Here is a 22,330-nt window from a genome sequence, read left to right on the forward strand (position 1 = left end):
GGGTATATACCCAAAGGATTATAAATCATGCTGCTATAAAGACACATGCACATGTATGCTTATTGAGGCACTATTCACAATAGCAAAGACTTGGAACCAACCCAAATGTCGAACAATGATAGACTGGATTAAGAAAATGTGGCACATATACACCATGGAATACTATGGAGCCATAAAAAAGGATGAGTCCATGTCCTTTGTAGGGACATGGATGAAGCTGGAAACCATCATTCTCAGCAAACTATCGCAAGGACAAAAAACCAAACACCACATGTTCTCACTCATAAGTGGGAATTGAACAATGAGAACACATGGACACAGGAAGGGGAACATCACACACCAGGGCCTGTTGTGGGGTGGGGGGAGTGGGGAGGGATAGTATTTGGAGATATACCTAATGTTAAATGACGAGTTAATGGGTGCAGCACACCAACATGGCACATGCATACATATGTAACTAACCTGCACATTGTGCGCATGTACTCTAAAACTTAAAGTATAATAAAAAAAAAAGAAACTTAAAATTTTTTTAAAACAATGGGCTGGGCCTGGTGGCTCATGCCTGTAATCCCAGCACTTTGGGAGGCCGAGGCAGGTGGATTGCCTGAGCTCAGGAGTTCATGACCAGCCTGGGCAACATGGTGAAATCCCGTCTCTATTAAAATACAAAAAAATTTGCCTGGCATGGCAGTGCGCACCTGTAGTCACAACTACTTGGGAGGCTGAGGCAGGAGAATCGCTTCAACCCAGGAGGTGGAGGTTTCAGTGAGCAGAGATCGTGCCACTGCACTCCAGCCTGGGTGACACAGGGAAATTCTATCTCCAAAAAAAAAAAAAATCTTGCACTTGCCCACAATTGTTCTGTGTTCAGCACGGTGAAGTTCTGTGTGTAGTTCCAAATTTCCTTCTATTTTCCTTCTGACCCAAGAACTTCCTTTAGCATGTTTTGTAGGACAAATGTGTTGACAGTGACTTTTCTCCCCATTTTTGTTTGTTTACCTGTTTGTGTAAACATGTTTATATCACCTTCATATAAAAAATTCTTTGTGCTGATTAGAAAGTTCTGGGTTGCACAGATTCTGATGAGAAGTCTGATGGATGACTTTAAAATTGTTCTTTTGTATGTAGTGTGTCTTCTTTTTCTGCCAGGGTGTTGTTGCTGGGGTTTGCATCAATCTTTTCAGTAGCTGAACTGGCCTTCAGTTGTGCTGTTGCTGTAGTAATTCTCAAAATAACACAATACTTCAAATTCAGGGTACATGATACCATTATGCAAATATCAATTGTATTTCTTCTTTATTTTCATTTTTAAAATTGGCAGAATAATTGTATATATATATATACACATACATATATACATATACACATACATATATGTGTATATATGTATGTGTGTGTGTATATATATATACATATATATATATATGGGAGAAGTAGTGATATTTCCATACATATGATGTATGGCGATCAAAGCAGAGTAATTAGCATATGGATTGTCTCAAACATTCATCATTTCTTTGTGTTGGGAATATTCAATGTCCTCCTAACTATTTGAAACTATATAATATATTATTTGTTTACTTTTTCAAGACAGAGTCTCACTCTGTCACCCAGGCTGGAGTGCAGTGGCACGATCTCAGCTCACTGCAACCTCCGCTTCCCAAGCTCAAGCGATTCTCCTGTCTCAGGATCCCGAGTAGCTGGGATTACAGGCAACCACCACCACGCCTGGCTAATTTTTGTATTTTTAGTAGAGACGGTGTTTTGCCATGTCGACCAGGCTGGTCTCAAACTCCTGACCTCAGATGATCTGCCCGCCTCAGTCTCCCTAAGTGCTGGGATTACAGGTGTGAGCCACCATGCCCGGCCTATATAATATATTATCGTTCATTATAGTTATCCCACAATGCTGTGGAACACTATAACTTACTTCTCCTATCAAACTGTAATTTTGTATCCTTTAACAAATCTCTCTCTATCTCCACCACCCCTTACCCTTTCCAGCCTCTAGTATCCTCTGTTCTACTTTTTATTTCTATGAGATTAGCATTTTTTAGCTTCCACATATGAATGACAACATGTGGTGTTTAAGTCTCTGTTCCTGGCTTATTTCACTTAACATAAAGTCCTCCACTTCCACCCAAGATTGCTCAGAATGACAGAATTTCATTCCTTTTTAGGGCTGAAAAGTATTGCATTGTGTACGTGTACCACATTTTCTTCATCCGTTCATCTAGACTGATTCCATAGCATGGCTATTGTGCATAGTGCTATAATCAATGTGGGAGTGCAGATGCCTCTTTGATATGCTGATTTCCTATCCCTTGAATAAATGCCCAGTAGTGGGATTGCTGGATCATATGGTGGTTCTATTGTAGTTTTTGGAGGAACCTCCCTTCTGTTCTCCATAGTGTCTCTACTAGTTTAAATTCTCACCAATAGGGTATGACAGTTCCCTTTTCTCTGCATCCTTGCCAGTGTTTGTTATTTTTTGTCTTTTTGAGAATAGGCATTCTAGCTGAGTGAGATTGCCAGCATTTGTTTGTTTGTTTGTTTGTTTTGTCTTTTTGATAACAGGTATTGTAACTGTGTGAGACGATAACTCATTGTGGTTTTACCGTTATTTCTTTTCTTTTCTGGAGACAGGGTCTCACTATGTTGCCCAGGCTGGTCTTGAAGTCCTGAGCTCAAGCAGTCCTCCTCCCTTGGCTTCCTAAGTAGCTGGGACTACAGGCCTGCTCCATCCCAGCCAGCTCTCATTGTGGTTTTGATTTGCATTTCCCTGATGATTAGCGATGCTGAACATTTTTTCATACATTTCTTGGCCATTTGTAGGTCTTCCTTTGAGAAACATCTATTCAGATAATTTCCCTATTTGAGCTTGGATGGGTTTTTTGGCTGTTGAGATGTTTGACTTCCTTGTATATCATGGTTATTAACACCCTGTCTAATGAATAGTTTGCAAATCTTTTCAATCTTTTGTAAATAAACAAATACGGGATTTTATTTTTTTAATTATATTTTTTTGAGACAGGATCGTGCTCTGTCACCCAGGTTGGAGTGCGGTGGCGCGATCAAGGCTCACTGCAGCCTCAACCTCCCAGGCCCAAACCTTCCTCCCACCTCAGCCTCCTGAGTACCTGGGATTCCAGGTGCTCACAACCCTGCCCAGCTCATTTTTAATTTTTTTTGTAAAGACAGGGTCTCGCTATGTTGCCCAGACTGGTCTTGAACTCCTGGCCTCAACTGATCCTCCCACTTCAGCCTCTGAAGAGCTGGGATTACAGGAGTGAGCCATCGTGCCCAGCCTAAATATGGGATTTTAGGCATTAAGCAGGGACAGGTGTTTGGGTGAGCGTAGCTAAGAGCTGGGTTCTTCAGTCAGAGAGCATCCCACCAGGCATTGATTAAGCCCGGACTGTGTTCAGAGCGCTGGAGGAAATGCTGAAGATGCGACACTGGGCTCCTGTGGTCCTGCGGGAGTGCACGTCCACCAGGGAATCAGAGATGGGCCACTGAGTGTGTCCGCCAGGAGGATCAGGCCTACCGGCCAGGCCCACCTGGGCCTCAGTCCCCGAATTCCACAGCCTTACAGCTGTTTTCATCCATGAGCAAATAGCCCTGCCCTAGGGCTGGTCTAGAGGAGATGGGGCAGGGAGATGTCTGGGCTCCTTCCGTTTGCACAAAGCCCTGCAAGAAGCATGGATACCCTCATGTGCTGTCTCCTGTAAAGCAGAATCAGGCATTTAGAGGTAGGGGGTGGGGTCGGGGGGACGGGTCTCTCATGGCACAGGGAGGATAACTGGGGAGGGACAGCAGCACCCCTCAGTGTCAGCTCTTGGTCTGTGCCACGGATCCTCAGCACAGCAAGGCCAGCTACTTCAGTCTCCACTTTAGCTGCCTCTGCTTCACTCCCTTGCGAAAGATCTGCAGGTGCCCTTCTGTTCAGGGCCACAGAGGGCAGAGAGAAGCCAGGTGGCTGCCGTGCCTCCTGAGTGCACTTGCCCGGGAGGCTGAAGCAGAGTTGCTCAGGGCGGATGAAGAGGGTGTGGACAAGCAGTCCCAAGGTTGGGGGAAGCTTCCAGCACTTTCGTAAGCAGCACAGGTTCATGCTCTTATTCCACCGGGGCAGAGACACCCCTTCCCCACACCAGGACAGCAGCACCTCAGCAGGAGGGCAGCTGGGGCCTTAGGGGCACAGGGTTCCACCTCATGATGGCATGAACCCTCCAAACCTAGAATGGATCCCCATTTTGATGGGTAAAGGGCTCCCCTGTGTGCCTGGGCCAGCTCCTGCCCTCCTGGATGTGGCCTAGGCCCAGAAACAGCCTCTGAGGGCAGAAACCGGGGTCTCCCTTCGCCTGGAAAACAAAAGGTTACTTGGCTGCCTGGGCCCGGGTCCTGAGATCGAGGCTAACTCCGTGAGGACAGAAGGTGTCCAGAAATGCTCTCCCTAATCCTCAATCCCTCCCCCACCTCATTGCTCCCTTTGACTCTGTCTGTCTCTGTCTCCCTGTGTCTCCATGTCTGCCTCATGAGCCTGGGTGATCGCTTGCTGTGACTGCATCTGACACGTGTCCTGTACCAAGTGACTTTTTAGGTGTCTCCAACGCAAGATGTCATTCTGCTGAGCTTTTTCAGGCTCTGTGCCCAGATTCTGAGGCCTCTGACCAATTTGGAGGGTAGCGTCCCAGGTCGGCAGGTCTCTGAGCTGTGGAGGGCTTGTGTCTGGGGTGACAGTCCTCCGGGCTGATCAGGGTTCTCTCCCAGCATGTGAGGTGTCTGATCTGCTTTAGGTATTGTGTCTAGAATGCAAGGCATGGGAGCAGTTCTGATTTCAGGAAGTAGGGTTTGAGCTCTCCCGAGTGTCTGTGTCAATGATAGGACACAATAGCGCCCCTTGGGGCTCCATATCCTAGGTTGTGAGAACACTGAGGTTATTCCAAACTCACGAAAGGTGTCTGATCCTTTTGGGGTCCTGCGTCCTGGGTGTGTCCTCCCTACCCGGTTATGAGTCTGCACCGCAGGGGTTGAGGCTGCTGACATGTTGAGGAGTTGCTGTGTCTCAGGTTGTAAACCCTGTGCTGTGTGGGAATGGTGTGTCCCACACTCTGAGGTCTCCTAGGTGTTTGTTGCAGGGAACATTGTGCCCAAGGCCTCTGTGTTCCCTGTCCCAGTCCCCTCAACCGTTTCTGTGTCCGCATCTCAGGGTGTGCGCACTATGGTTTTGTGGGCTTCTGGGTCCGGGCTGTGAGGTCCGTGAGGTAATCCGGTTTCTACATCACAGGTTCTAAAGTTGCTCACACGCACGTGGGTCTGAATTTTAGAATCTGATGTCTCTGAGCAGGTTTAGTGTCTGTGTCCTCCTTCACTGAGTTCTTGGAGGGGTCTGAGTTCTGCGAACTGTTCAGTGTTGTGTGTCCAGGGTTGAGGTCTCTGAGCTGCTTGTTCCTGGGTTGTTGTCTGGGTTTTCTATGTCGTTGGGGTCTCTTGGGCTTTGTGACCCAGCCTGTGAGGTCCCTGAGGTATCTGAGAGTGTGTGTGTCCAGGATAGGATGTTTCAGAGCTGGTAGGAGATGTATGTTTTGGAGGGAGGCCTGTTCTGTCTTTGGTTCCGTGTTCCAGGGATTGAAACGTCTGAGCTCTTTGGGAGATCATCTCAAGCATGAGAGACACTGTCACATAGCAAAGTTCAGACATGAGTTGTTTGTGACCTTCTCCTGATATTTGGGTCTCACCCTGTACAGTCAGTGAGAGGTTGTCTCGAGTTGACTTTCCCAGACTCGTCCACTCCAGCCTGCCACAGCCACGCTTACTTATCTAGACCCCTGAGTTTACACGGCCAGCTTCCTTCACAGCTGCCCCTGGGGTTGGAGTCATGCGACTGCTTTGAGAGTCACAGGTCCCCCTCAGCACCACTTGTGGAGATCTCACTGTGCGGAGGAGTTTCTTCTGTGTCTCTGATAAAAGACACAGAGCAGGGACCCTCTCTCTCAGCGATGAACAGGACCTGCCCATGTGTTCCTGGGTCGTGTGGTCTGTCTCCTGCAAGATGTCACTGACACCCAGAAAATAACCTGGACACAACATCCCTCTTGCAGCTCTCGCAGAACACATGCATCAAACCTGGGATCCCCTGTGCCCTGGTGGGATGGCAGGAGTCTCTAGCTGTTTGGATCATCTTCCCAAACCTTAACTTCACCTTTACATGATGAGGATCTACAGAGCGGCATCTCAGCCCTTTCCTGCAAACGCACGGTGCTTCTGAATGCAGAATTCGGGGCTAGGGAAGGGAGGGGACACAGGTAGATGCCATCTGTGGTCAGGGGGAGGTGTGGGCCCGAGACCGTCTCAGCTGAAATGTAGGAGTAATGGGCACAGACCATTCAAGAGAAATGTATGTTGGGCTGAAGAAAGTAGAAACTACCTCCAGAGTATCTCCTCCATCTCTAAGACATGCACGGTTTAATTCTGTTATTTTATGAGGCTCTTTGCACCATGACACAAGCATGCATAGAGGGCTCCATCATACAGGGGAGAACGAGACCCTGAATGGTCTCACAGTCTAGTGGGGGAGGCATATGTGTTCCTTCAGGCAACAAATATGTATGAAAGTCTTCTACATGCCAGGCACTGCTTGAGGTGTGGGGATACCTCAGGGAATCAAATCAACAGAAATCCCTGCCCTGGATCTGACATTCCCCGAAGAGGACGTGGTAGGTAGCAGACAGCAAACCCTCCACAAGGGAATCTAGGAAACGTTAGAAGTTATGAACCAAAACGTACCCGAGACAGGTCTCAATCAATTTAGAAGTTTATTTTGCCAAGGTTAAGGACGTGCCCCTGACACAACCTCAGGAGGTCCTGACGAAACATCCCCAAGGTCGTCAGGGTACAGCTTCACTTTATACACTTTAGGGAGACATAAGACATCAATCAGTGCATGTACGACGTACATTGGTTCGTTCTGAAAAGGCGGGACAACTACCAAGTCGGCGGGCAGTGGAGGGGCGGTGGGGTCTTACAGGTCATAAGTGGATTCAAAGATTTTCTGATTGGCAATTGCTTGAGTTTATCTAAAGACCTCCAATCCATAGGAGGGAGTGTCTGGGTTAAGATAAGGGGTTGTGGAGATCAAGGTTCTTATTATGCCAATGAAGTCCCCAGGTAGCCGGCTTCAGAGAGAATAGACTGTAAATATTTCTTATCAGACCTTAAAAGTTGCTGGACTCTTAGCTAATTCTCTCCTAGACCAGGAAAAAGACCTGGAAAGGGAAAGGGATTCTCTACAGAATGTAGACTTCCTCACAAGAGATGGCTTTGTAGGCCTATTTCAAAATGTGTCAAAGAAATATATTGTTGGGTGAAACACTTTGACTTCTTTCAGGGCTTATTTGTTATGTGATGCTATACTAGTCAGGCTGGAACTTGGTGTCTTATTGCCACAGTCTTAAGATCTCTGCCTTAACATAAATGCCGGTCAGTTGTGCCTGAATTCCATAGGGAGAAGGGTGTAATGACACATGTCTGACCCACCCTTCCCATCATGGCCTGAACTACTTTTTCAGGCTAACTTTGGAAAAGCTTTGGCCGAGAGGAAGGGTCCATTCAGATGGTTGGGGAGTGGGGCTTAGAATTTTATTTTTAGTTTACAAAGATGATGGGGCCTGTGTTAAAAAGAAAAAATATACAGATCACGGTACAGGGACTGGGAATAGGAGAAGGAACTGGGTGGGCTGTAGGTTAATTATGACACAGAGTGACCAGGGTAGGCTGGGTTGAGAAGGTGACAATTTGACAAAGATGTGAAGGGGGAGGAGTCGGTCAAGCAGATATCTGTGGTGAAGGCCTTCCAGACAGAGGGAACAGCTGGAAAAAAGTCAGAGGCTAAGTCGGTCCGACACGGCACAGACGCCACAAGGACACCAGCGCACCAGCAGGAAGCTGAACAGAAGGCTGGAGGTGCCACGGTGACAGGGACGGGATCCTGTTGGGCCAGGTAAGCTTCTGCTCTGCCAGTGACAAGGAAAGGGACAACGAAGGGCCACAGATGCCAAAAACATGTCTGTGCAGCCTGCAGGGTTCAGGCGAAGGAGGGACCCGGGCAGGAGCAGTCAGAACCAGGATGGCTTGGGCAGTGAGCTAGGACAGGCAAGGGGGCTGACACAGCCCACCTGGACTTGACGTGCTAATCTGGGTGGTCATGTCCTTGTTGCCGTGGACATCTGTGTTTTGGCGACAGAACCACATACTCGATTAGGAGGCTTGAACCCAGTCAACAGTCCTCCTTCCCTACAGACCCTGGGGGAGGCCCACGTGCACTTGCCATGGGGTACTCGGACAGTTTGGTGAACCCATCACTGCAGTCCCACTGGGAGGCCACAACTGAGCCTGGTGGAGTAACATACTGGCTGAGACATATTTAAAAATTCTGGCAGGGTGTGGTGGCTCACGCCTGCAATCCCAGCAGTTTGGGAGGGTGAGGCAGGCAGATCACTTGAGGTCAGAAGTTCGAGAACAGCCTAACATGGTGAAATGCTGTCTCTACAAAAAATACAAAAAAATTTCACGGGTGCAGTGGCACACGCCTGTAATCCCAGCTACTTGGGTGGCTGAGGCAGGAGAATCGCTTGAACCCAGGAGGTGGAGGTTGCAGTGAGCTGAGATTGTGCCACTGCACTCCAGCCTGGGTGACAGAGCTAGTCTCTATCTAAAATAAACAAATAATTGTGTAGCCTCTTTTACTAGGAGTTCTGGAATTAGGGAAGAGAGGAAAGTTACAACCCTCCTCCCCAACTCCAGGGGAGGAGAATCTCATTGCACAGATGTCCTCTGTTCACTCGATTCTCCTGGAGCATTTCTAATGCACACAGAGCTGCTACCATCATAGCCATTACTGACCAAGTACTCTGGGTGAAATTCCTTTATTAACTGAATAAACTTGTTCTGAAGTGCTGACCGGACACTCTGGGGACAGGGGGAGGTTTCGGCTGTATCCTTGCTGGCAGATGACCCCCACACTTGGGGGGTAAGGAGAGCCATGGCAGAATTCAACCCACGGTCCCCTAGGAGTACACGGGAGACCACCCTACCCTCACCTGAGGGATGTGTGCGGTGCAAGGGTTGGGTCAGGGCAGACTCTTCAGAAGAGGGGAGGTTTGTGCGGCAGGCACTTTGATTCTGCACAGCTTACAGTCCAGAGAGCCGAAGAACAAGAGGAACCAGATTCCCATTCTCAGTCTGTTGATTTCCACACCACATTTGGAGTCTGATCAACTCCACAGCTGTGTTGCAGCCGCTAACGCTGCCTCTGCTCTGTTTGCCTCTAGATTCTTCTTATCTGTTAAATAAAGTGAGGCTGATGGAGATGTAATTTAGGGCGGGGGTGGATTGCAAGTGTCTCTGTGATAGGGCAAAGCGCCTCCCGGTGGAGGCGCAGAAGCTAAACTCGACTGGTAGCTGTGAGGCAAGGGACGCCAGGGCAGCTCCTGTGGACTGTGTTAGAACTTTTCAGGGTGGCTTTGCCCTGCCAGGGGCCTGGATCTCACAGGGGGACGTCGTGTTAGGACCAAGCTGACTGTCCCATCACAGAATAATATCTGCAGCTCAGCATGGGGAGCATAAGCAAAGTACGTTGTCGTGAGTTTAAAGAGGCCTGGCTTTGGAGTCTGACAGAACCCACGTGTGAGTCCCAGATCCAGCCTTTTCTGCCTCAGTGCCCTGACCTCTTTCAGCTTGGTTCCTTATCTGTAGATGGGAGTTTGATACTTACCTCTCTGGGTCTTTCGGAAATCAACACTGTACATGAGTAGCACACAGTAGGTCCTCAACAACCAGGCTCCAGGGAGAGCCATTCACACTGTGCCATGTTAGAGGCACATCAGTGTGCAGGCCAGCGTGCCAGGACAGTGGGAGTCCAGTCTACCCTCCAGCCAGGGTTTGGGCTTGGGCTGATGGTGGCAGGACCAGGGCCATTTCCATCTTTTCTCTTTTATTGTCCATATGTCCAAAGCAGACACTTCCATTCATATTCAGGTGTGCAATGCTAGGAGCTGAAATAACAGGCTGTAGTGAATGAAGCGAAGCCTCACAGTTCACTCTATGGCAGGAAGAACCAGCTGTGAGGCAGGTCCTCAGCCCACATCACTTCATGGTACTGAACCTGGGGCCACAATTTCAAACTCCATGTTCACACATGATGAGTCTATAGGAATGAAGGAGAGATCTATGTTGTGTATCTTTATTATTATTGTTTTTATTGTATATATTTAAGGTATAAAACATGTTGTTATACACACACACACACAGTGAAATAATTGCTACAGTCAGGCAAATGAACCTGTCACCTTCCTCAGTTACCTTCCTGCATCCTATTTTTGCAAGTAAACTTTTCCTAAAAACCCTACTCTCACGTGACATTCCAGTTGGTTGGCCCACTGGGGGAATTTTCATGAATCCCCATCATGTGCTATTCAGTAAAAATATCAAACCCACTAAGCATGCCTTTTCATCCAGTTGCTCCCTAGGTAAAGTATAATTTTCTCTCCTTCACTTGAGAGCTGAAGGTAAGGAGCAATCAGGCAGCGGTTGATGGAGCAAGTGCAGGCCAGACAGAGGGAAGGGCGGATGTGAGGCGGCAGACACGAGAGAGAGACAGCGAGAGAGCGAGCGTGCACGCTAGAGAGAGAGAGGCCTGGTAGTAGCTGGGGCCTGATACCCCTAATCCAGGAGGCTGGACTTTATCCTAAGGGCAGCAGGCAGCCCTAGTAGAATTTGAAAAGGTTTGACGTGACCAGATTAGCAGTCAAGAAAGGTGCCCCACTCACTGGGACAGAGAATGCGTGGGAAGGGGTCAAGACTGGCAGCAAGATGAGCTATGAATTGTTGGTGGTCATCAAGGAGGGAGATGAGGGTGACTGGGACTAGGGAACTTCCTGTGGTGATGGAGAGGAGTCAGTGTCAAGGTCTCACTTAGAAAAACTTGGGAGGTCTAACTGGCCAGGCTCGGTCAACTGTGGGGGTGGTAAGAGGCAGCAATCAAGGATGGCTTTCAAGATCTTTGGCCCAAGCTGCTGGGTAGAGGGTGGTGCCTGTCACTGAGTCAGGCAGCACAGGAGGAGGGGCAGGCGTGCTGAGAGTGGGGATGGGTGCGTTCACTTTGGGACATGCTGAGCAGTACTTGCTATGGGACTCAACGACTTATGACTTGAATGACTTCGCAGAGCTGACCTAACCTCCCTGTGCTTACCGTGCCTCATCTGTAATAGGAGAATAAGAATAATTAGAAAAAATAACTAATTAGTTTCATTTGTTGAGTCTAGGAGAATGTTCTCCTTTTATACTGCAGAGTGGTATTTTCTTGTCAGGTCTTCCCAAGTAAAATGGGAATGTCTCGACTTGCCCATACAGTGGCTTGATTTTACCTGTCTGCTTTGGGTATCACCACCATTCGGCATGTATTGCCAATACTAAACAAATAAGTAAATACATAAATTCAAAGTAACAGGTGTTTATTATCACGTGTGTGCTGTAATAGCCCATCAGCCTGTCCCTCAGACAAATAAACTCTCTTTAAATCTTCTAAACTTCCTCTTGAAGCCCACCTCTCCCTCCAGGGGCTGGGTAGGGCATTTGGGACCCAGGATCTCTAACACTCTCTTCTCTGGGAAGCCATCTCCCACTGCCCAGGATGCTGGATGGGAGGTGAGTGCAACGGGCCTGTGGGGTTGTCAGTTGGCGGAAGAAATCTGTAGATCCAGGGAGAGAATCGAGCCACATGTGTGGATTTGGAAATGACAGTGTGTGGCTGCACAGCACGAAGGGGATGAAGTCACAGACACCTGGATTTAAATCGAGACTCCACCATTTATTTCTTGTATGACTTTGGGGAGGTTACTTAATCTCTTTGTGGCTCAGTTACTTCATTTGTAAAATGAAATGATAATATTCTGGGAGAATGGTTCATGTTTCCTTCCTTCATAAACTGCTGTTCACGAGGCGGCTTCTTCCAGGGTTAAAAAGGAATCTACTATCCATGTATCTGCTAGGACAGACATTGTTGCGTGTCACTTGACTCCTGAAATACGCCACGGTAAAGAAATCTCTGTAAACTTTCGTGTTCTGGGAAGTCACTGACCACACAGGACCAATTATTCTCCATGAGACTTAGATAAGGGATGCTGTCTGTCCACTCTGTGCCGTGACTCCCAGATGGCAGACACCACCAGTCCTTGTTCTTTTGTCTCATGAATGTGTTGTAACCAAGCGAGTTATAGAGAAACGCCACACTTTGACACAAATTAAGGGGACCTTTATTAGCTGGCGACCTAGAGGCAGCTAACGCTCAAAATTCTCTCGGCCCCAAGGAAGGGGCTAGTTTTGTTTTTATATCGTGGTCTAAGCAGGGGAGGGGGGAGTTTAGCTGAAGCAATTTTACAGAAGCAGAATAGGCAAAAAGTTAAAAAAAAAAAAAAAACTAATTGGTTATAGAAGCAGTTACAAAAAATAAACAGTTCCAGGTGCAGGGGCTTAAACTATGATTAAGAGATAAATGCAGGGGCTTTTAGGTACCTTCCGCCGAGCACGTTCCCGAGCTGTTGGTACAGCCTGCCTCAATATCTTACCAGCAGGTGTATTCTTGGATGTGCTTGGAGTCAGCTTGCACTAGTTATTCCCTTAAGGGGGATAAAGGGGACTGGAAGTGAAGAAACTAAAATGGAGTCTGTCCGGCTCTCTCTGCTAGGAAAGAGTCACTCAGGTTAAAACAAGGTAGGGTGTCACAAATGATTCACTTAGACGGGAAGTCTGTCCTCCTAAAAGTAGCTAGGCACAGAGAGAAACATTCCCTGTTCAGCTGGCTGAGACTTCTGCCGATTAAAAAAAAAAAAACAACCCTGCCCCATAAATCTCCCCACTGAAACCGGTGTACTCCTTCCTACGAAAGTAAAAGACACCCCCGCCCCGCCCCGGTTACCCCAACAGTGTGATTTCCACTTCTGGGGCGCTCTCCCTAAGGCAGTAGCCTGAATAATTTCAATGTATTGGATTGTTTGGTTTCTGTCTTCACCAAGGTGCATTTATCATTCATGCAAAAACAGTAAAAAAAAAAAAAAGAAACAGCACCTGTCGGTTCTCAGCGGCGCGCCCTAGCTCAAAACTCCCAGCCAATCACAGGAGAAGTCGGCCGCCTCCCAACCCTCCAGCCCAGTTCCCACGTCCCTCGCCCGGGAAGTCACGTCCGCTACAGGGAGCGTCTTCCCATGGCCTCCGGAAGCATTCGGCAGTCCACAAGCCACGCTTCAGAGAAGCCGCTCCGGGAACGCCGCGGCGCACCTCCGGAAGGGATGACCTCCACGCCTTCTCCCCTCGCAGTCCACCCGAGTGGCGTGGGTCGCGAGAAGCCACCCAACCGCTCCGTCTTCCGGCTCCGGCGGTCCGCGGCAGCCAATCAAAGGTTCAGTTTCTCAGCGGCGTCGCATCCCTGTGACGTGAGCACATCCTCGCCGGCGCCCCCTTCCGCGCTGCGGCGCCTCTAGCCCGCCGGAGGGCGGCTCCTCTCGATGGTCTTAACCCTTCAATTACGAGCGGGCGGCGCTGCGTTTCCAGGGCAGAGGAAACGAGGCGCCGCGTTGGCGCTTGGACGGCGGGAACCGGCTCCGGAGCGAGAACGCGCGTGAGAGAGCCCGAGAGAGACGGAGAGCGAGCGAGCGCGCGGGAGAGACTGAGAGCGGGGGGTGGGAGAGAGACAGAGCGAGAGGCCGAGACCGAGGCCGTCCCTAGCACAGGCCAGGGTGTCTTGGGACTCGAATCCCTGGGTTGGGCTGGCCGGGAGTGGGGCTTTCGAAGGAAGCGGGTGATTTTCCACGTCGTCCATATCTCCCCGGTGTGGGAATGGCGGTCGTGCACTCTGGGGGTGGCGTTGTTCTCGTTCCCTACTTGGGGGTGGCCTTTTTCAGCGGAGAAAGAGGATGCCGTGGGCATTGGTAGCCGGCGGGACTACACTTGGGCTAGGATCAGTGTTCAGCGGGTTCAGAAATCACCGTGTCCTTGGCATCACCTCCCTCCCCACCTCCTCTCCCATCGCACAGCAGGAGACAGTGACTGGAGGGTTTTCAAGGAGGACTGCATTGCCCCTATTGAAACAAACCGTCCGTCCGACAAACCCTTTCTCCGACGTGTGACAGAGGGACGGTCGTAATGTGAAATACGACTAGACATGCGTTTAATGGGCGGTGTGATTGCTGCATTCGTGCGCAATGAATGGTCCAGGCCATTTGTGTCCAGTAGCCGCACAAGCTGCAGGGTCTCATGTTTGGAGAAGGAGGGCCTCTCCGCCGTCCACCTTGCTGGAGTACAGGCGACCCTGGGCGGTAGCCCTCTCCGCCATCAGAAATGTGGTGCTCTGAGTAGCCACAGATTCCCATCTGCATCTCCAATACCATTTCCCTCTACTCACTGACCCGTTGGGTGCGTTGGATTTGTGCGTGGGTGTGAGGGTAGTTTGGTGTGTTTGCTTGCAAATGGAAAAGCGAATGGCCTTGGTTGGCTGAGCTTATCAGGGCACTAGCAGTGGAGAGAGAAAGGACTACTGTATTCTTAGGAGCAGAATCTCAACAACTTCCTATAAAACGGGCAGTGTGTCTTACCTGGAATGCTTTGGCATTTAATAAAATGTCCTGTGAATACTTTTCATAGGGAAGCACTGTTTTTACTGTTTCTGGTTGGACAGTGGTTACATTTCAAATCGTAGTTCAGAATTCGTGAAATACCCAAATTAAATCTCTACGTGGCAGTAATCCATTTTCTTTCCTTGGTGTGTGGTTGGAAGATTAATTTGAGATAAGTGTTCAGTTCTGGGCTGGGCAATCGTGCCGGGCACGGGAAATTCAGGTTCTTTAAGGGAAAGGCCTGATGTGCTAAAACGAAATCTATACCGTGTGTAGCCGCTTATGAGAATATGAAACTAAGGAGAGCCACAGGTAAGTATATGTCTATGAGTGCGAATTAAAACGGGTGACAATATAAAGAGAGATTGGTGTCACAAATGGTGGAGTGACTTTTGTATTTCAGCAGACCTCAGTGAGAAATGGTCACCACCACTCCCTAGATGTGTGACCTTGAGTGAGTTGCTTAACCTCTCTGATCCTGTTACCTCATCTGCAACTGGGGATGAGAATATATATCATAGCATGCCCTGGGAGAAGCTGTTCCTGACCACCTGGGCTATGGTGATTTTGACTTCCTCTGTGTCAGAAGTACCCCCGTCTCATGCCTGCCATAGTTGTCTTTTTGTTTTGTTTTGTGATTTCAGATGGACTCACCGTGTCACCCAGGTTGGACTGCACTGGCCTCAACCTCCTGAGTTCAAGTGATCGTCCCACCTCAGCCTCCCCAGTAGCTGGGACCATAGCTGTGCAGCATCATGCCTGGCTAATTTTTTAAATTTTTTGTTGAGATGGTGGTCTCGCCCTGTTGCTCAGGCTGGCCTCAAACTCCTGGGCTGAAGCAGTCCTCCCACCTCAGCCTCCCAAAGTGCTTGGATTAGAGGCGTGAGCCACCATTCCTGGCTCCTTGGACAATATTTTATTCCTCAGATTAAGACACGTCCTTGGGATGGGGCTGCATTGGATAATTCACTGAAGGCACCGCTGAATGGAGTGAGCCCTCAGTAAATACCTGGAGGAATGTGACCTGGCCAGTGAGGTTATTTTCTTTTGTAGGTGAGAGGTGTAGCAGTCACTCGGCCTACACCCACAGCATCGACCTTGTGAACCCAGCGACCTGACTGCCTTGGGTGAGTCTAGGCAAGCTCCATTCTCGCCAGAGCGGACTTGCTCCTTGTCTTCCTCTTGCTGCTCTGGCCACTCTTCTTGGTCCCTCCCCTGTTCCCCTCCCTGGACTCCCGGTTGTAGTCCCGCTGCTTTTCTGTGTACTCACCTGCTGGGAGACCCCTGATGCCAGCACCACGCTTCACTGCTGTCTTCATTTTCTTCTTTCTTTCTTGAAAGTGGGCATTGCTGGCTTTACTGACTACCTGTTCTTTTGTTACAAAGCTGCTAAAAATTGTATCTCTTCCACTCCAGACCCAGTAGGATAGAGATGATCTGTGTAGGCATCAAAAATGTAGAACATCTGCAAGTCATGTGTAGGACAGACTCTTTCCTCAATCTGTGTGGCGTTGTGTGGCTAGGAGTTAGATTCCTTTGCCATGACATGGCACAAGACTAGGAGCACGGTTTTCAGCACCCAGAGAACTTGCACAGACCTTAGACATTTTGCTGTAGGATTTTGCCACTTCTAGAAAAAAGTCCATGTGGCCGGGCGTGGTGGCTCACGCCTGTAATCTCAGCACTTTGGGAAGCCGACGTGGGCAGATCACAAGGTCAGGAGTTCGCGACCAGCCTGGCCACCGTGGTGAAACCCCGTCTCTACTAAAAATACAAATATGAGCCGGGTGTGGTGGCGGGTGCTTGTAATCCCAGCTACTCCAGAGGCTGAGGCAGGAGAATTGCTTTAAACCAGGAGACGGAGGTTGCAGTGAGCTGAGATCATGCCACTGCACTCCAGCCTGGGCGACACAGTGAGACTGTCTCAAAAAAAAAAAAAAAAGTCCATATTTAATTGGGATTATTAAATGAAATCTGTATCTTTAAACTGAAATAAATGCATTTTATTATCTCATATTATTGTGGAAGATTGAAAAAAGCATCACATGGGACTGGCTTAATTTTGAAAAGAAACACAAAGCTCTTCCTGGCGCTCATCTGCAGGGCGTAGTCTGGATTCATTTGCTTAGCTGTTCTCTTTCTCCTTCCGCACAGGAGAATTGAAGCGAATGAGAGTGGGGAGTGTGAGAGGTGCGCTCGGTGCAGCATTTCTGGCATGGGAACAGAACTGGCCAGGAGGAGGTGACGGTAAGGATTCGCAGCATTGCACCCGATCCCCGGGCAGCTGTGGACATGCGGGTCAGCCGCTAGGACTCTGCCGTCTGAACTCTTCCCTCAGGATTACTTTCTCGCTTAGGTATCAGGGGAGGCTGAACACCCAGAGAGGCAATGCCACCAGGGGTGTGTTCATCTGCAGTCAGGGAGACCTGGGAGGGAATTCTGTCCCTGAGTGGTTGTGTGATCTGAGGGAAGTTACTTGACCTCTCCATGCAGGAATTTCTGCCTTTGCAACGTGGGAAAATATGGATTCTGCAGGGTTGACTTGACATTCTCAGTGAGATGTTTATCACGGGCCCCACATCCTTCTTGTTTCATTTGATAGATATTTGTGAGTGTCCACTGGGCTCAAGGCTCTGTGATGGGTGAACAAGACAAAGTCCCTGGCCTCTGTCAGCTCCTGGGCTAGTGGGTTGACAGAGAAATAACCATCTGTTGACAGCTGAGTGGGATTGGGGCTGGGACAGGGGAAATACAGGGCGTTTTAGGAGCTTGGAGAAGGCTTCCTGGGAGAAGTGCTATCTCAGCTGAGTCATGCAGGGTGAATGAGAGGTGAAAGTCTTGCCAATGGCCATGGCAGTCCCAAACTACAGGCACCCATCACTATACCCGGCTAATTTTTATTTTTAGTAGAGATGGGGTTTCACCCCGGTGGCCAGGCTGGTCTCGAACTGCTGACCTCAAGTGATCCACCCGCGTCAGCCTCCCGAAGCAGGGATTACAGGCGTGAGCCACTGTGCCCAGCGTGATTGTAAATGTTAATCATGTCCACAAATACCTTCCCAGCAACAACTAGAGTAGCATTTGACCAAAAGGGGCCAGGCACCAAGCCTGGCCGAGTTGACTGATAAAACCATCACAGCGAGGGATTGGTACCCAGAGACATCACCTCTCATGCTGAAGGTCTGACCGGTAAACTGTCTGGGTTCCCTGTCTCCAGTAGTCCTTCTCTCTCTTCAGTAGCTGCATGACATGATGCAGGAAACTTGAGGCTGTGGTGTTTCATGCAGAGATTTTTGATACAAGGTCTTTTACCTGGGGGCAGGTGCCTGTTGAAGAAATGACATTGGTGAGATGATGAAGGAAGGGAAGTCACATGTATTGCTGCAGCTGCTCCCCTCCGCACACACAACGGACTTCTCTAGGCCTCACTGTCCTTAATGCCTCTGTCAGGGATCATGAGCAACTCCATGGGTGTGGTTTGAGAATCTCTGGATGAACCTACACATAGGACGGTAAAATGTTTCATTTCACAAAATTGCTGGAGGGAGAAAGAGAGAAAAGAGAGCGATGACTATGCAGGCCGGTTGTCAGTTGATGTCTCCAGAATCTTCCCATTTCTTTTTTTTCTTTTTCTTTTTCTTTTTTTTTTTTTTTTTGAGACAGAGTCTTGCTCCGTTGCCCAGACTGGAGTGCAGTGGTGCAATCTCGGCTTACTGCAACCTCCGCCTCCTGGGTTCAAGTGATTCTCCTGCCTCAACCTCTCTATTACCTGGGATTACAGGTGCCCACCACCACACCCAGCTAATTTTTTTGTATTTTCCGTAGAGATGGTGTTTCGCCATGTTGGCCAGGCTGGTCTCAAACCCCTGACCTCAGGTGATCTGCCTGCCTCGGCCTTCCAAAGTGCTGGGATTGCAGGCATGAGCCACCACACCCGGCTCACATTTCTTCTCATAAAAGTGTTTGTGGCTGGGAACAGTGGCTCACGCCTATAATCCCAGCACTCTGGGAGGCTGAGGCATGCAGATCATGTGGAGCTCAGGAGTTCCAGACCAGCCTAGGCAACATGGCAAAACCCCGTCTCTACAAAAAATACAAAAATTAGCCGGGCATGGTGGCTCACGCCTGTAGTGCAAGCTGCTCAGGCGTCTGAGACTGGAGGATCCCTTGAGCCCAGGAAGCAGAGGTTTCAATGAGCCGAGGTTTTGCCACTGCACACCAGACTAGGTAACAGAGCGAGTCCCTGCCTCAGACAAACAAACAAAACAACAAAAGAAACGTGGGGGATGGGGGTTGTAAGGTCTTTTCTCTCTCTGAGAATTGGCTTTCTACATGTAGAAATAGATCCTGAGAGAGTCCTTGTGACACATGAGAATTGGCTGGGAGATAATTGGGTTAAGATCATTTTCCAAACGTTTCACACATTAACTGTTTGTGTCAGATAGTGGTGGCCCAAAGGATGTCAGGGAACTAACTCGTAGGAAAGATAGATTGCAATTTCTGAAAAGTTAAGAACTCTTTCTGGGATGTGTGTGTGTGTGTTTATATATGTTTGTGTTCAGTACATATTCAAACTGTTCCTGATACGGTTCTGTCTTTCTTGCCCCAGTGTGTGCTGATAGCCACGATTTGGTGAATAAACATTCAGAGGACCAGTATCCTCTGAAGAAAACTAGTGAATTCTTGGTTTCCACGTTTGTCAAAAGAATAGAGCCTGGGAGGCTGATCTAAAGTTTCCATTTAGCATTTAATGTCAATTTTTGGTTGCACTCATCCAAGATGTATTTATCAAAACAATACAGAGAGCTACCCTTATCGCAAAATATGCCATTGGGTTTTTCCACTTAACCTACAGCAAGATTGACTTTTTTCCCTCAGGAGTACAGTTCTGTGAGCTTTGACACGGGCATACATTCTTGTCACCACCACCACAGTCGGGATCCAGAACAGTCCCATCACCCCAGGACGCTCCCTGGAACTGCCCCATTGCGGTTACCCCTTCTTCATCCATCATCCCTGGTGTAAAGTGATCTGTTTCCTTCCCTCTAGTTTTGTCTTGGGGAGAGTGTTATGTCAATGACACCATACAGTTTGTGGCCTTGTGAGGCGGGCTTCCTTCTTTTGGCCCGACGAACATCTCGGATGAGTGTCAGATGCCTCTGTCACAGGCTATTGTTTTTTCATGAAGCCAGTTTCACTGTGTGGAAGACCACAGGTGTTCAGCCATCCTTCTACTGAATGACATTTTCCTCTGTCCAGTGTGGGGCAGTTTCGCATCGAGCCGCTTTTACAATTCAGTGCGGGCTTTTTTGTGAACCTAAGTTTTCATTTCTCTAGGGTAGATACCCAGGAGTGGGATGGCTGGGTCCTATGGTAAACATCTGTTTGACTTACAAGAAACTGCCAAACTGCTTCTCAAAGTTGCTGTGCTATTTCGCCCTCCCAGCTGCAAAGTGTGAGAGTTCCAGTCACCCAACATGTTCTCGCTTGGCCTTGCCAGTCTCCATGGTGTTAATTTGCATTCCCCTAAGGCTGAATTATGTTAAATATGGTTTCTTGCACTCCCATTCAAGTCTTTCCCCCATTTTCTAGTTGGGGTGTTGATTTTCTTATTGTGGAGTTTTGAAAACGCGCCATGTATTTTGGATATAAGATCTGTCAGGTTGGTGATTCTCAAACATTTCCTCCTAGTGGTGCAGCTTTGATTTTCATTCTCTGAACACACTGGCTCTTACACAGCCAAAGTTGTGTTGTGTTGTATTGTGTTGTGTTGTATCGTATCGTATCGCATCGCATCGCATCGCATCGCATCGCATCGCATCGCATCGCATCGCATCCTATCCTATCCTATCCTATTCTATTCTATTCTATTGTATTCTATCCTATTCTATCCTATTCTATTCTGTTCTATTCTGTTCTATTTATTTATTTAGAGACAGGGGCTCGCTATGTCGCCCAGACTGGAGGGCAGTGGCTCGATCTCGGCTCACTGCAGCCTCTGCCTCCTGGGTCGAGCAATTCTCCTGCCTCAGCCTCCCCAGTAGCTGGGGACTACAGGTATGTGCCACCATGCCAGGTAATTTTTGTATTTTTTGGTAGAGACAGGGTTTCACCATGTTGGCCAGGCTGGTCTCGAACAACTGAACTCTAGTGATCTGCCCACCTTGGCCTCCCGAAGTGTTGGGATTACAGGCAGGAGCCACCACGCCCGGCCAGAGCCAGAGTTTTAAATTTTGCCAAACTCCTATCCATCCATCTTTCCTTTCCATGGATCATGCATCTCAGGTCATGTCCTAGCCTCCCCTCACAAAGATGTCCTCCTACGGTTTCTACCAAAAGTCATAGTATTGAACTTTGGCGTGTAGGTCTCTGAACCCTTTTTCCTTAATTGCGTGTAAAGGTTGAGGTTGAGGTGCATCTTTTTGCATAAGGATAGGCCACCTCATGTATTGAAAAGCTTATCCCTTCTCCATTGGATTCCCTCTCACACCCATGTCAAAACTCATTGGACGCATTTCTATGGATGGATTCATGGACTCTATTTTATTCCATGGATCTACTCGTCTACCCCTGTAAGCCAGCAATCTCGATTATTACAGCTTTAGAGCAAATCTGAAAATCTGATAATATCATCTCTCTAAAATACCTTCTGCTTTTTGAAACATCAGATATTCCACGTGAATTGTAGAATCTGCTTGTTTATGCATGCAAATGTCCCTCAAGGATTCTGATTGGCAGGCACTGCATTCATTCTACAGATCAAGTTGGGGACAATGGACTGTTAACTTTTTTGGGTCTTTAAATATGGGAACACATTGTTTCTCTCCATTTAACTAAATCTTCTTTGATTTTTTCATTACCGTTTAATAGTTTTGGGCATACAGACCCCGTCCACGTATTTTAGCTTTATACATAACCATTTCATTGTGTTTGTAGCTTTTGTAAAACAGTATTATTTCTTAAATTTAGGTTTCCAGTTACTCATAGGATTGTTTTCCGTGTGTTGAGTTTCTCTCCTGTATCGCTGCTAAGCTCTCATTAATGAGCACTAAGCTCTTATTAGCTCTGAGAGTCTGGGGGAGATACATTGGTTGTTTCATGTAGACGATCACAGGACCCATGAAAAGGAGTACTTTGGTTTCTTGCTTTCTCCAGTGTGTGCCGTGATCCTTCTGGCATTATAGCACTGACTAGGCCTCAGCGTGACGTTGAATAGCTGTGGTGAGAGTGGACGTCCTTGCCTGGTTCTCATCCTTAGGCAGAAAGCATCCAGTCGTTGACCATTAAGTGGCTTGTTAGTTGTAGGTTTGACTGTACACGCCCTTTTTCAGGTTGAGGAAGTTGTCTTGTGTTCCTAGTGTGCTAGAGCTTTTATATCACCAGTGGACTTTGAATCTTATCAAATGGTTTTTCTGCATAGCTTGATGTGATCCTGTCATTTTTGTTCTTCATCTGATCTCTCAATCTGTGGGTTACATTGATTGATTTTCAGGTGTGGGAAGAACAACCCTTGCATTCCCGCTATAAAACCCACTTGATCGTGGCTTATTATTCTTCTCACATATTGCTCAATTCAAACTGCTAGGTTTTGTTCAATACTTTGGTGCCTGTATTAGGAAAGAATACTGGTCTGTCCTTTTCTTGGTATCCCTGCGGTGCTGGCC

General features: G+C 48.3%; 1 protein-coding gene across 30 annotated transcripts in view; it reads left to right on the top strand.

Moving 5' to 3' along the window:
- Positions 1 to 3,833: 3,833 nt before the first annotated feature.
- The window catches only part of FAM156A (family with sequence similarity 156 member A), a 31,934-nt gene continuing 13,437 nt past the window's right edge, over positions 3,834 to 22,330 (top strand). Inside the window, exons 1-4 of one of the 30 annotated variants that reach the window (XR_010132544.1) lie at positions 11,411 to 14,978; positions 15,720 to 15,793; positions 16,821 to 16,913; positions 17,989 to 18,178. The gene's annotated coding sequence lies outside the window, so the exon portion shown is untranslated. Of the gene's footprint in view, positions 8,000 to 11,410; positions 15,794 to 16,820; positions 16,914 to 17,988; positions 18,179 to 22,330 lie in introns of those variants that run through there. The other 29 variants (XR_010132545.1, XR_010132547.1, XR_010132542.1 and 26 more) reach the window with 29 other exon arrangements.

This window comes from Gorilla gorilla, chromosome X, assembly GCF_029281585.2.
Source record: "Gorilla gorilla gorilla isolate KB3781 chromosome X, NHGRI_mGorGor1-v2.1_pri, whole genome shotgun sequence".
Taxonomy (NCBI): domain Eukaryota; kingdom Metazoa; phylum Chordata; class Mammalia; order Primates; family Hominidae; genus Gorilla; species Gorilla gorilla.